The sequence below is a fragment of the Lolium perenne genome, chromosome 2, assembly GCF_019359855.2.
Source record: "Lolium perenne isolate Kyuss_39 chromosome 2, Kyuss_2.0, whole genome shotgun sequence".
Lineage (NCBI taxonomy): Eukaryota > Viridiplantae > Streptophyta > Magnoliopsida > Poales > Poaceae > Lolium > Lolium perenne.
The window spans coordinates 105,953,494-105,966,284 of NC_067245.2; positions in this window are offsets into that span (position 1 = coordinate 105,953,494).

The following is a 12,791-nucleotide window of genomic DNA, read 5'->3' on the forward strand; positions in this document are numbered from 1 at the left end:
AACTCGGGTTCCGTATGTATTTAAGTTACCCTACAACTACAAAAAATTCGATGGTTTGCAAGATCCTAAGGATTGGTTAGTCGACTATCTGGAGACAGTGAAGTTGACAGGTGGAACTAGAGCAACTGCCATGCAGAGCATCCAGGTCCACCTAAGTGGAGCCGCAAGGTCATGGATAAAAAAACTACCAGCAGGATCCATCGACATCTGGGAAACTTTTGAGGACATGTTTGTGAAAAACTTTCTATCCACATGCAAGAAACCCGCATCAATAGAGCAGCTGAGGGCCTGCAGACAGAAGTTTGATGAGCCAATGAGGACATACATCCAGAGGTGGAAAATCATCAAAAATTCGGCAGAAAACATATCTGACGAAAGAGCAATAGATGTGTTTGTCGCGGGGATCCGAAGAAAGGACCTAATCGAGGATTTGGGAAGGACTAACCCAAAAACAATAGCAGCACTCATGGAAATAGCGAATCGTTGGGCAGATGGAGAAGATATTGTTCAAAATAAACGGCACAGGTCACCCGACGACGACTGCAAGAGAAACAATCAAAATAGACGATGTTTTTCTCGACAGTTCTCAGACTACGATGGCCCTGGCCAAGTAGCGGCTGGTTTCCGAGGAAATAGTGGAGGAAATAATCGAGATGACTATCAGAGAAGCAACGAGCAGCGCAGTGACTACAGGGATGCTCCCCGACAAAATAGGCAAAATAGTGGACCAAGGTTCCAAAGGCCGTATGTATCGCCCGAGGATCTCCTGTACGGACCGTGTCAGATGCACTTCTTTCTCGATAATAATGGGAATCCGGGTCATCTCCAGAAGGATTGCCGAACTTTCCTGGCATTGCATAGATACGCAGGACACACCAATGCGCAGGCAGCAAGCAGGAATCCCCAGGGGCCAAGGAGTGAGATTCACCTTCCACCTCCACCCGCAATTACTGATGAAAATCGACACCAGCTGCAATTGGCGGCAGCCCCAACTGATGGTCCTTATATTGATACAACCGGAGAAGTGTCGACGATCCAGAAGGGCAGACCTTCGAATAGGACCCAATAGGTGATTTCGCGACAAGTCTACATGGCAGAGAAAATGCCTCCACCAACGATTGAGTACCAGAATTGGTCGGCATAGGACATCGGTTTCACCATAGCTGACCACCCACAACAAGTTCCACGACCAGGGCAGTCAGCTCTGATCCTGCCAGCAATGATTGCAGGATTCGACGTTTCACGTGTGTTCATAGATGGAGGGAGCAACTTAAACCTTATGTACGCAGATACATTGAGGAAGATGAACATATCCTTGGCGAATTTAACACCAACTGATACGTGTTTCCACGGTATCACCCCCGAGAAGCCAAGTTATCTATTGGTGATTAGGACATCCATACCTCACTACCACCTCCGTCATTACCTACTGGAGATGAACCTGCTGTGAAGATCAAGTCCAATGAAGTTCGGATTGGACCGATTACAAGAGCTCGTGCGAAGCTACTTAAACAACAGGTGAACTTGTTTCTAAACGATACTTTGATTGATGAGAACTTTATATTGCCTAAGTCTTGTTACTTATGTATCATCAGGTATCAAGAGGAGACGAGCATCGCACGAGGAGTAGAAGAGCAGCTGGACGTGAAGACGGACGTCAAGATGGACGTGAAGCTGGACATGGAGCTGGACATGAAGATATCTCATGGCCGCACGAGGGAGGAGCGGGAGGCATGCGCGAGAGGAGAAGAAGTCGTCCAGGCCGGCCCAGCGCCAGGTCAGACCGGCCGCCAGACCGGCGCGCCCGATCCCCGGCCCGGTTCAACCGGGCGGTACGCCGGATCCACCCCGGCGCCAACCGGGCGTCGTACTAGGGCCAACCGGAAAAACATCTGCGACACTTCCGGTTGCCGCCCGGTCCCTAGCCCGGTCTAGACCGGCCAGCCCGGCCCAGCACCCGGTCAACCGGGTTCCAGACCGGCCAGCCCGGCCCAGCACCCGGTCAACCGGATTCCAGACCGGACTAGTCCGAGTCTGTCTCGACCAGATCTATTCTGGGTCGGGTTTTTTTTGTATCTTTTCGACCAGAAGTCGTCCCGGATGCCTATATAAGTGCTTAGGACGCCCCCTAGCTGCTTTACCACGTTTAAGATAAACCCTAGTTCTTCCCTACACCATATTGCTTGATATTGTGTAGATCCTGAAAAAGTCTTGTGTGATCTGATGTTCCATTGGGAATTAGACGATTGCAACTTACCGCTTCATGGTCGGCGGCTACGTGCGCAAGTGTGTGGAGTTGCGAATATCTTGCAGGGTTGAGAGCTGTTGCATTGGCGACAGGGACCAATCGAGAGATCTCGTTGCATCATACAAGTTATCATCCACTACATCGTCGTGTTCCTCCGCTGCTATCACCCCGTGGTCATCATCACCACCGTTGCTTACTGAGAAGATCGGGCCACCCCATATCATCTTGGTATCATATTTCTAGTTTTCCTCGGTAAGCCATCCACAATCCACCCCATAGTTGAGTTGTGAGTGTTTTCCTATCCAGAAAAAGCCAAAAATATTAGGGTTAGGGTTTGCCATAGCCTTAGATTGCACTAATTTCGAGTTTTAGTTGCTTTTCGTAGTTGTTTTTGCGTATCTTTTTCTTGCATCTAGTATTGTTAGGGTTTGAGTCTCTATTATCCTCTAGTTTCAGTTTTGTTACTCCGAGTCCACAGAGCGTACAGTGTGCTTGTTCCCAACCATAGACACAGCCTATCGATATAAAGTGACTAGGAACTTCCCCAGAAGAGACTAGTTTTACCGCTCGATAGGCTGCTCATTAGGGTTTTGGTGCTTTGCATATCTTGTTGGCCGTGTTATCAAGGAGTTGTGTCATAAAATAAAAAAAGAAGAGAAAATTGACAAGAAGCAAAAAGAGCTACATAGCTGCGTGTGTTATACAAAGAGAAAATACAAAAAGAAAAAGTGAAGTGCTAGAAGAATGAAGTGAAGGCCTAAGTTTACTTTACTGCACCCGTAGTTGAGCAATCTTGTGCCTGTTTCGTTGAGCTTTGCTAGCGTCTCTCTAGTGCATTGCAACCTTTCCTCCATATAGTTGCATTGCCCCATTATATCGCCTTGTGTGAGTATCATTGGTTGTCTACGATCAGCGCTAGAGCTTGTTATTGGTGCAAATAGGTAGCCTACCTACAGCCCCACATATACCCTGCTTTGTCGTGTGATTTGTTCTTATACCCTTGATATTCGCTTCGCTACATCCGTGCACTAGTTGTTTCTACAAGTGGTAAGCAATACTAATTCCCTTTGGAGCGGTAATATTTCCTTTTCTTATCAGTTTTGAGTGAATTGTGAGAGTACCACCATATATTTTTGATTTAGTGCACTAATCTACTAACGATGTCTGCTAGTGATCACAAACTTGTTAACCAGGAAAACAAGAGTGCTGCAGATATCATCACATGGAGGGAGTATGAGGCTCTTCGTAATGAGATGCGACGTGAATTCCGCGCTCAGGACGATGTGCTTAATGGGAAGGTTGAAGAGATCAACCAAAAGTTGGATGCTACTAATGCGACCGTCACCACAATGGCTGATCAAGTGACGGATATACAGCGCAATATTGCCGATATGCGCTTAGCTATTGAGAATTTGACCGCACAACAACAACAAGACGAAGACGAAGATCATGAGCTTCAAGATGACACACACAATGCTCGTGGTGCGCCACGTGGTCATCGTCCTCGAGGATGGGCACCGCTTGACCGCTGATACGTCTCAAATGTATCTATAATTTCTGATGTTCCATGCTAGTTTTATGACAATACCTACATGTTTTGCTCACACTTTATAATGATTTCATGCATTTTCCGGAACTAACCTATTAACAAGATGCCGAAGTGCCAGTTCCTGTTTTCTGCTGTTTTTGGTTCCAGAAAGGCTGTTCGGGCAATATTCTCGGAATTCGACGAAACAAAGACCAAACATCATATTTCACCGAGACGGACCAGGACACCGAAGGGGAGCCGGAGAGGAGGCCCAGGGCCCCCAGACCATAGGGCGGCGCGGCCTGGAGGGTGGCGTGCTAGCCTATGAGGAGGGAGCCCCTTGGCCCCTCCGACTCCGCCTCTTCGCCTATGTAACCCCTCGTGACATAAAAACTCGATACCAATTGACGAAACTCCAAAAAGACTCCAGGGGCGCCGCCACCATCGCGAAACTCCGTTTCAGGGGACAGAAGTCTCTGTTCCGGCACGCCGCCGGGACGGGGAATTTCCCCCGGGAGTCATCTCCATCGACACCACTGCCATCTTTATCGCTGTTGCTGTCTCCCATGATGAGGAGGGAGTAGTTATCCCCCGAGGCTGAGGGCTCTACCGGTAGCTATGTGGTTCATCTCTCTCTCCCATGGTGTGATCTTTATGTGATCATGAGCTTTGTATCACTATTAATCTATGTGCTACTCTAGTGATGTTATTAAAGTAGTCTATTCCTCCTCCATGATGTAATGTTGATAGTGTGTGCGTCATGTAGTACTTGGCGTAGGTTATGATTGTAATCTCTTGTAGATTATGAAGTTAACTATTACTATGATAGTATTGATGCGATCTATTCCCCCTTTCATAGCTATTGGTGACAGTGTGTATGCTATGTTAGTACTCGGTCTAAATTGCAACGGTCTATTATGCACTCTAGAGGTTACTTTAATATGAACTCCGAACGTTGTGGAGCTTGTTTACTCCGGCTTGAGGTGTGCTTCTGTAGCCATACACAATGAATGATGTTTGTTATCCAACAAGAGAGTGTTTAAAAGTAGCATTTATTTATTCAGTTATGTGATCATTGTTGAGAGTGTCCACTAGTGAAAGTATGATCCCTAGGCCTTGTTTCTAAGCATTGAAAACCGTTTCCAACAAGTTCTGCTACATGTTCGCTTGCTGCCATCTTTATTTCAGATTGCAATTACTACTTATAATCAACCATATTACTTGTATTTCACTATCTCTTCGCCGAACTAGTGCACCTATACATCTGACAAGTGTATTAGGTGTGTTGGGGACACAAGAGACTTCTTGTATCGTAATTGCAGGGTTGCTTGAGAGGGATATCTTTGACCTCTACCTCCCTGAGTTCGATAAACCTTGGGTGATTCACTTAAGGGAAACTTGCTGCTTTTCTACAAACCTCTGCTCTTGGAGGCCCAACACTGTCTACAGGAATAGAAGCGTGCGTAGACATCAAGCTATTTTCTGTCGCCGTTGCCGGGGAGGTAAGGTAAAAGGTATTCACATCCTCCGACTACTAAGCTATTTCCTAGCACTGTTGCCGGTGTGTGAGTGCTCGAAGCTATTTCCTTTAGATCCTGCAATTGCATCTTTTTGTTTCTTGTTTTTATTTTTCACTAGTTAGGCATAATGGAAAATAACACTGAGCTTTTTAATCTATTTCCTAAGTTAAGACATGAATTGTTTGATGCGAAAATTAAAAAACCTATGGAACCTTATTTGCATGCTAGTAGCAATGTTATTAGTATGAACGCAATTACTGCTAATGCTATGGAGAAGTCTAAGCTTAGGGAAGCTAGTTTTTATGATCTTTTTAGCTTCCCATCTTTAGGGGAGAAAATTTGCTCTGATAATACTTTATCTCCCATATGCGATAACTCTAATGATGCTTGTGATATTTTAAATCCACCTACTGAAAGTATTCCTTTCAAGATACCCATGAAAATTATTGAACGTGTTGTGGATAACCGCTATGAAGGGGATGGAACTGTCCATCATGGAGATCATTTACTGTTTTTGCATGAATTATGCGGGTTATTCAAGTGTGCAGGTATTGCTATGGATGAAGTTAGGAAGAAACTATTCTCTATATCGTTGTCTGGTAAAGCGGCGCATTGGTACAAATTGCTGAAGAATGGGGATTCTCTTGATTGGAAGGATATTGTGCCTCTATTTTTTTCTAAATTCTATCCTCCAAGTGAAATTCACAAAGACCGAAACCGCATATATAATTTCTGGCCTCGTGATGGAGAGAGTATTGCCCAAGCATGGGGGAGATTGAAGTCTTTAATGCTCAAATGCCCCATTCATGAGCTTCCTGGTAATATCATCATTGATAATTTCTATGCAAGACTTTCTTTTCAAGATAAAACCTTGCTGGATACTACTTGTTCTGGATCATTTACACGCAACAAAGAAGAGTTTAAAAGGGACCTTCTTGATCGGATTCAGGAGAATACTGAAGGATGGGAGAACGACAAAGATAGAGAGTCAGGTATAAATTATGGTTATAAATGCATTGAAATTTTTATGGATACTGGTAAATTTCGTAATATGAGTGCTACTTATGGTCTTGACTCTCAAGTTTTTGCAAATTTTTATAAATCTTTTGCCTCTCATTTGAATTGCCTAGGAAGAATTTTGATAAGTATCATGAACCTTTTAAAGACACTTGTATGGAAAATGAAATTGTTGTTAATGATTGCAATAAACATGCCCAAACTTCTGAAAATACTATTTCTTATAAGCATGTTAATTTTTGTGGAATGCATAGACCTTGTGGAATTAATCAAATCGAAGATGAATATTGTATTCATCATAGGAACGAAAAAACTAGAAAGTGGTTTAGGGCTCTAGATGATCTTGGTGAAAAATTATGTGCCCTCTATCCTTTTATTTGTGAACTTTGCCATAGAGTGGGTCATTTTAATTTTCAATGCTCCTCCAATGATAATTCAAACCCCATGAGTGCTGCAAATTTGTATTGTGATGATAAAATCCTTCCTAATCAGCATGATGAACTTACTTTATTTTTGGGGTGTGAAGAGTTATCAAGAAAAATTTCTTTGTTAGATATTAATGATCTTGATATTAATAGTGTCCTGCATGGGTGTCTTTCTTATTGCATTGATAATTGCCATACAAATACTTACATACAAAATATTTTAGAAGATGACACTTTGCCAAAATATGATAGGACAGCTGTGTGTTTTGAACTTATTAATGAAAAGGAGGAATCCTCCCAAGTTTCTTCTATTGTTTCTGGAAATAAATCAGGTTATGTGGAGAAGCCTCCCATCAAGCCTCTCCCTCCTAAAGAAGGGAATGAGGAGAAGGAGAAGAAGAAGAAGAAAACAAAGAAGAAGAAGAAGAGGGGGAATAAAAAGAAAGAGGTAACGACATATCCCCGCGTGTATGAGATAACAATAGGTAACCGTAAGTATGTTGCTCCTAATGATTATTATGATAATGAATCTGAGTACAATGATCTTCCTATGCCCTTTACCTACATTAGTGATCATGATTTGAAAGAGCACACTACTTTTGATATTGAAAATCTCTGGGAAACTAATTCTAAAAATTATGATGTTAATAATTGCCATAGTATTAGTACTATCCATGCTTCTTCCCATAATGATATAGAAAGCTCTAAGCTTGGGGATGAGGTGTTTGAAAATCCTTTTGCTACTGATGATTATATGCTTGATACATCTCCTTCTAGTAACAATGATGGTATGGTTACAGATGAACATACTGTGGAAGATAACTATTCTATTTCTTATGATGACACTATGCCTCCAATCTTTGATAATTATTATAAAGAATGCTATGACATAGGTTATAATTATCCTTATGAAACTTGTCATAGTTATGATGGGATTTCCAAAAACAATTCCCTTAGTATGCAACTTGTTTACCATGTTCAAATTCTTGATAATGATCCTGCTCCAATTACTATTAATGAGAAGAATTCTTCTTATGCCAAAATTAATGATACTTTTATGCATATGAACCATGATAAGAATGTCTTAAGTGATGGTTATATTGTTGAGTTTGTTCATGATGCTACTGAAAGTTATTATGAGAGAGGGAAACATGGTTATATGCATCTTAATAATATTAAGTTTCCCCTCTTTATGTTGAGAATCTTGAAGTTACTCGTGTTTTATCTTCCTATGCTTGTCACTTTGTTCTTCATGAATTTATTTGTGTACAAGATTCCTTTTCATAGGAAGTGGGTTAGGCTTAAATTTGTTTCATACTTGCTTTTTGATACTCTCTTTGCTTCAACTCTCATCCTTATGTGAGCATCATTAAAATTGCTGAGCCCATCTTAATGGCTAGAAAGAAAGCGCTTATGGGAGACAACCCATTATTTTACTACAGCAATTTTGTTTTATATTTGAGTCTTGGAATTTGTTACCACTGTAGCAACCTTTCCTTATCTTTATTTCATTGCATTATTGTGCCAAGTAAAGTCTTTGATAGTAAGGTTGATACTAGATTTGGATTACTGCGCAGAAACAGATTTCTTGCTGTCACGAATTTGAGTAGCCCCCTCTGTAGGTAACTCAGAAAAATCTGCCAATTTATGTGTGTGATCCTCACATATGTACGCAACTTTCATTCAATTTGAGCTTTTTCATCTGAGCAAGTTAAGTGCCTCTAAAAAATTCGTCTTTACGGATTGTTCTGTTTTGACAGATTCTGCCTTTTATTTCGCATTGCCTCTATGTTGGATGGATTTCTTTGTTCCATTAACTTTCAGTAGCTTTGTGCAATGTCCAGAAGTGTTAAGAATGATTATGTCACCTCTGAATATGTGAATTTTTGATTATGCACTAACCCTCTAATGAGTTTGTTTTGAGTTTGGTGTGGAGGAAGTTTTCAAGGGTCAAGAGAGGAGGATGATACAATATGATCAAGAAGAGTGAAAAGTCTAAGCTTGGGGATGCCCCCGTGGTTCATCCCTGCATATTTCAAGAAGACTCAAGCATCTAAGCTTGGGGATGCCCAAGGCATCCCCTTCTTCATCGACAACTTATCAGCTCACCTCTAGTGAAACTATATTTTTATTCCGTCACATCTTATGTGCTTTACTTGGAGCGTCTGTATGTTTTTGTTTTTGTTTTTGTTTGAATAAAATCGGATCCCAGCATTCTTTGTGTGTGAGAGAGACACGCTCCGCTCGTTCATATGAACACTGGTGTTCTTAGCTTTAGTTTTAATGTTCATGGCGAAGGTTGAAACTGCTTCGTTCATTGTTATTTGGTTGGAAATAGAAAATGCTTCATGTGGTAATTGGTATATTGTCTTGAATAATTTGATACTTGGCAATTTTTTTGCTCAAATAGATCATGCTTAAGTTCTTGCATCATGTACTTTGCACCCATTAATGAAGAACTACCATAGAGCTTGTTGAAATTTGGTTTGCATGATTGGTCTCTCTAAAGTCTAGATATTTTCTGGTGAAGTGTTTAAACAACAAGGAAGACAGTGTAGAGTCTTATAATGCTTGCAATATGTTCTTATGTATGTTTTGCTGTACCGGTTCATACTTGTGTTTGCTTCAAACAACCTTGCTAGCCAAAGCCTTGTACTGAGAGGGAATGCTTCTCGTGCATCCAAAACCTTGAGCCAAAACTTATGCCATTTGTGTCCACCATAACTACCTACTATGTGGTATTTCTCTGCCATTCCAAAGTAAATTGCTTGAGTGCTACCTTTAAAATTTCATTCCTTGTCTTTGCAATATATAGCTCATGGGAAAATAGCCTTAAAAACTATTGTGGTAAAGAATATGTAGCTTATGTATCTTATTTCTTATAAGTTGCTTGTTGAGCGGTAACCATGTTTCTGGGGACGCCATCAACTATTACACCTTTGTTGAATATCATGTGAGTTGCTATGCATGTTCGTCTTGTCTGAAGTAAGGGTGATTTATCATGATCAAATGGTTTGAGTATGCATATTGTTAGAGAAGAACATTGGGCCGCCAACTAAAGCCATGTATCATGGTCGAAGTTTCAGTTTGGACATTAATCCTCAATCTCTTATGAGAATATTATCTGTTGTTGAATGCTTATGCATTAAAGAGGAGTCCATTATCTGTTTTCTATGTTGTCCCGGTATGGATGTCCTAAGTTGAGATGTATCAAAAACGAGAAATCAAATGCGATCTATCTCCTTGGACCTTTGTACAGGCGGCATAGAGGTATCCCTTTGTGACACTTGGTTGAAACATATGTTATGCAATGATAATCCATGTAAATCCAAGCTAATTAGGACAAGGTGCAAGCATTATTGGTATTCTATGCATGAGGCTTGCAACTTATAGGATGTCTTATGCATAACACATACGAATTATTACTACCGTTGACAAAATTGTTTCTATGTTTTCAAAATAAAAGCTCTAGCACAAAAATAGTAATCCCTGCTTCCCTCTGCGAAGGGCCTTTCTTTTACTTTATGTTGAGTCGGTTCACCTACTTCTTTCTATCTTAGAAGCAAACACTTGTGTCAACTGTGTGCATTGATTACTACATACTTGCTTATTTGCATTCATCATATTACTTTGTGTTGACAATCATCCATGAGATATACATGTTGAAGTTGAAAGCAACTGCTGAAACTTATATCTTCCTTTGTGTTGCTTCAAAACTTTCCACTAAGAATTTATTGCTTTATGAGTTAACTTCTATGCAAGTCTTATTGATGCTTGTTTTGAAAGTACTATTCATGAAAAGTCTTTGCTATATGATTCAGTTGTTTAGTCATTGTCTTTACCATTGCTTCGAATCACTTCATTCATTTCATATGCTTTACAATAGTATTGATCAAGATTATGATAGTAGCATGTCACTTCAGAAATTATCCTTGTTATCCTTTACCTACTCGAGGGCGAGTAGGAACTAAGCTTGGGGATGCTTGATACGTCTCAAACGTATCTATACTTTCTGATGTTCCATGCTAGTTTTATGACAATACCTACATGTTTTGCTCACACTTTATAATGATTTCATGCATTTTCCGGAACTAACCTATTAACAAGATGCCGAAGTGCCAGTTCCTGTTTTCTGCTGTTTTTGGTTCCGGAAAGGCTGTTCGGGCAATATTCTCGGAATTCGACGAAACAAAGACCAAACATTATATTTCACCGAGACGGACCAGGACACCGAAGGGGAGCCGGAGAGGAGGCCCAGGGCCCCCAGACCATAGGGCGGAGAGGCCTGGAGGGGGCGCGCTAGCCTATGAGGAGGGAGCCCCCTGGCCCCTCCGACTCCGCCTCTTCGCCTATATAACCCCTCGTGACCTAAAAACTCGATACCAATTGACGAAACTCCAAAAAGGACTCCAGGGGCGCCGCCGCCATCGCGAAACTCCGTTTCGGGGGACAGAAGTCTCTGTTTCGGCACGCCGCCGGGACGGGGAATTGCCCCCGAGAGTCATCTCCATCGACACCACCGCCATCTTCATCGCCGTTGCTGTCTCCCATGATGAGGAGGGAGTAGTTATCCCCCGAGGCTGAGGGCTCTACCGGTAGCTATGTGGTTCATCTCTCTCTCCCATGGTGTGATCTTTATGTGATCATGAGCTTTGTATCACTATTAATATATGTGCTACTCTAGTGATGTTATTAAAGTAGTCTATTCCTCCTCCATGATGTAATGTTGACAGTGTGTGCATCATGATTGTAATCTCTTGTAGATTATGAAGTTAACTATTACTATGATAGTATTGATGCGATCTATTCCCCCTTTCATAGCTATTGGTGACAGTGTGTATTCTATGTTAGTACTCGGTCTAAATTGCAACGGTCTATTATGCACTCTAGAGGTTACTTTAATATGAACTCCGAACGTTGTGGAGCTTGTTTACTCCGGCTTGAGGTGTGCTTCTGTAGCCCTACACAATGAATGATGTTTGTTATCCAACAAGAGAGTGTTTAAAAGTAGCATTTATTTATTCAGTTATGTGATCATTGTTGAGAGTGTCCACTAGTGAAAGTATGATCCCTAGGCCTTGTTTTTAAGCATTGAAAACCATTTCCAACAAGTTCTGTTACATGTTCGCTTGCTGCCATCTTTATTTCAGATTACAATTACTACTTACAATCATCCATATTACTTGTATTTCACTATCTCTTCGCTGAACTAGTGCACATATACATCTGACAAGTGTATTAGGTGTGTTGGGGACACAAGAGACTTCTTGTATCGTAATTGTACGGTTGCTTGAGAGGGATATCTTTGACCTCTACCTCCCTGATTTCGATAAACCTTGGGTGATTCGCTGAAGGGAAACTTGTTGCTGTTCTACAAACCTCTGCTCTTGGAGGCCCAACACTGTCTACAGGTATAGAAGCGTGCGTAGACATCAACCGCCATGGTCGTGGACATGATGAGGAAGATGGTTTGGGTAAGCCCAAGTTTTCTATACCCAAGTTTGAAGGAAGAGCTGATGTTAAAGAATACCTCACTTGGGAGCTCAAGATTGAGAAGTTATGGAGCTTACATCCACATTATACTGAAGATCGGAAGATCAAGCTTGCTTCTTTTGAATTTGATGGCTATGCTTTGCGTTGGTGGGATGCTTTTTTCGTAATCGCGACGAGGATGGTGAGCAACCTATACGCACATGGCGTGCTATGAAGGAAGCGATGACTTCTCGCTTTGTGCCTACAAATTATTTGCGGAATATATACGATAAGCTGACTCTGTTGAGACAAGGTGTGAAGACTGTGGATGAATACTACATGGAGATGTAGATGTTTATGCAGCGTGGCCGTGTCCGTGAGTCTCTCGAGATGACAATGCAGCGTTTCCTCAATGGTTTGAAGTATGATATCCAAGGCATTGTTCGTCACTACAACTACACCAATATGAATCAATTGTTACATCATGCAAGAGAAGCTGAATCACAGTTGGCTGACGAAGCAAAGATTAAAGGTCGAGCTTCAGGAGCTGGGCATTTCACACCCCGCGCGGTCCCATCTAC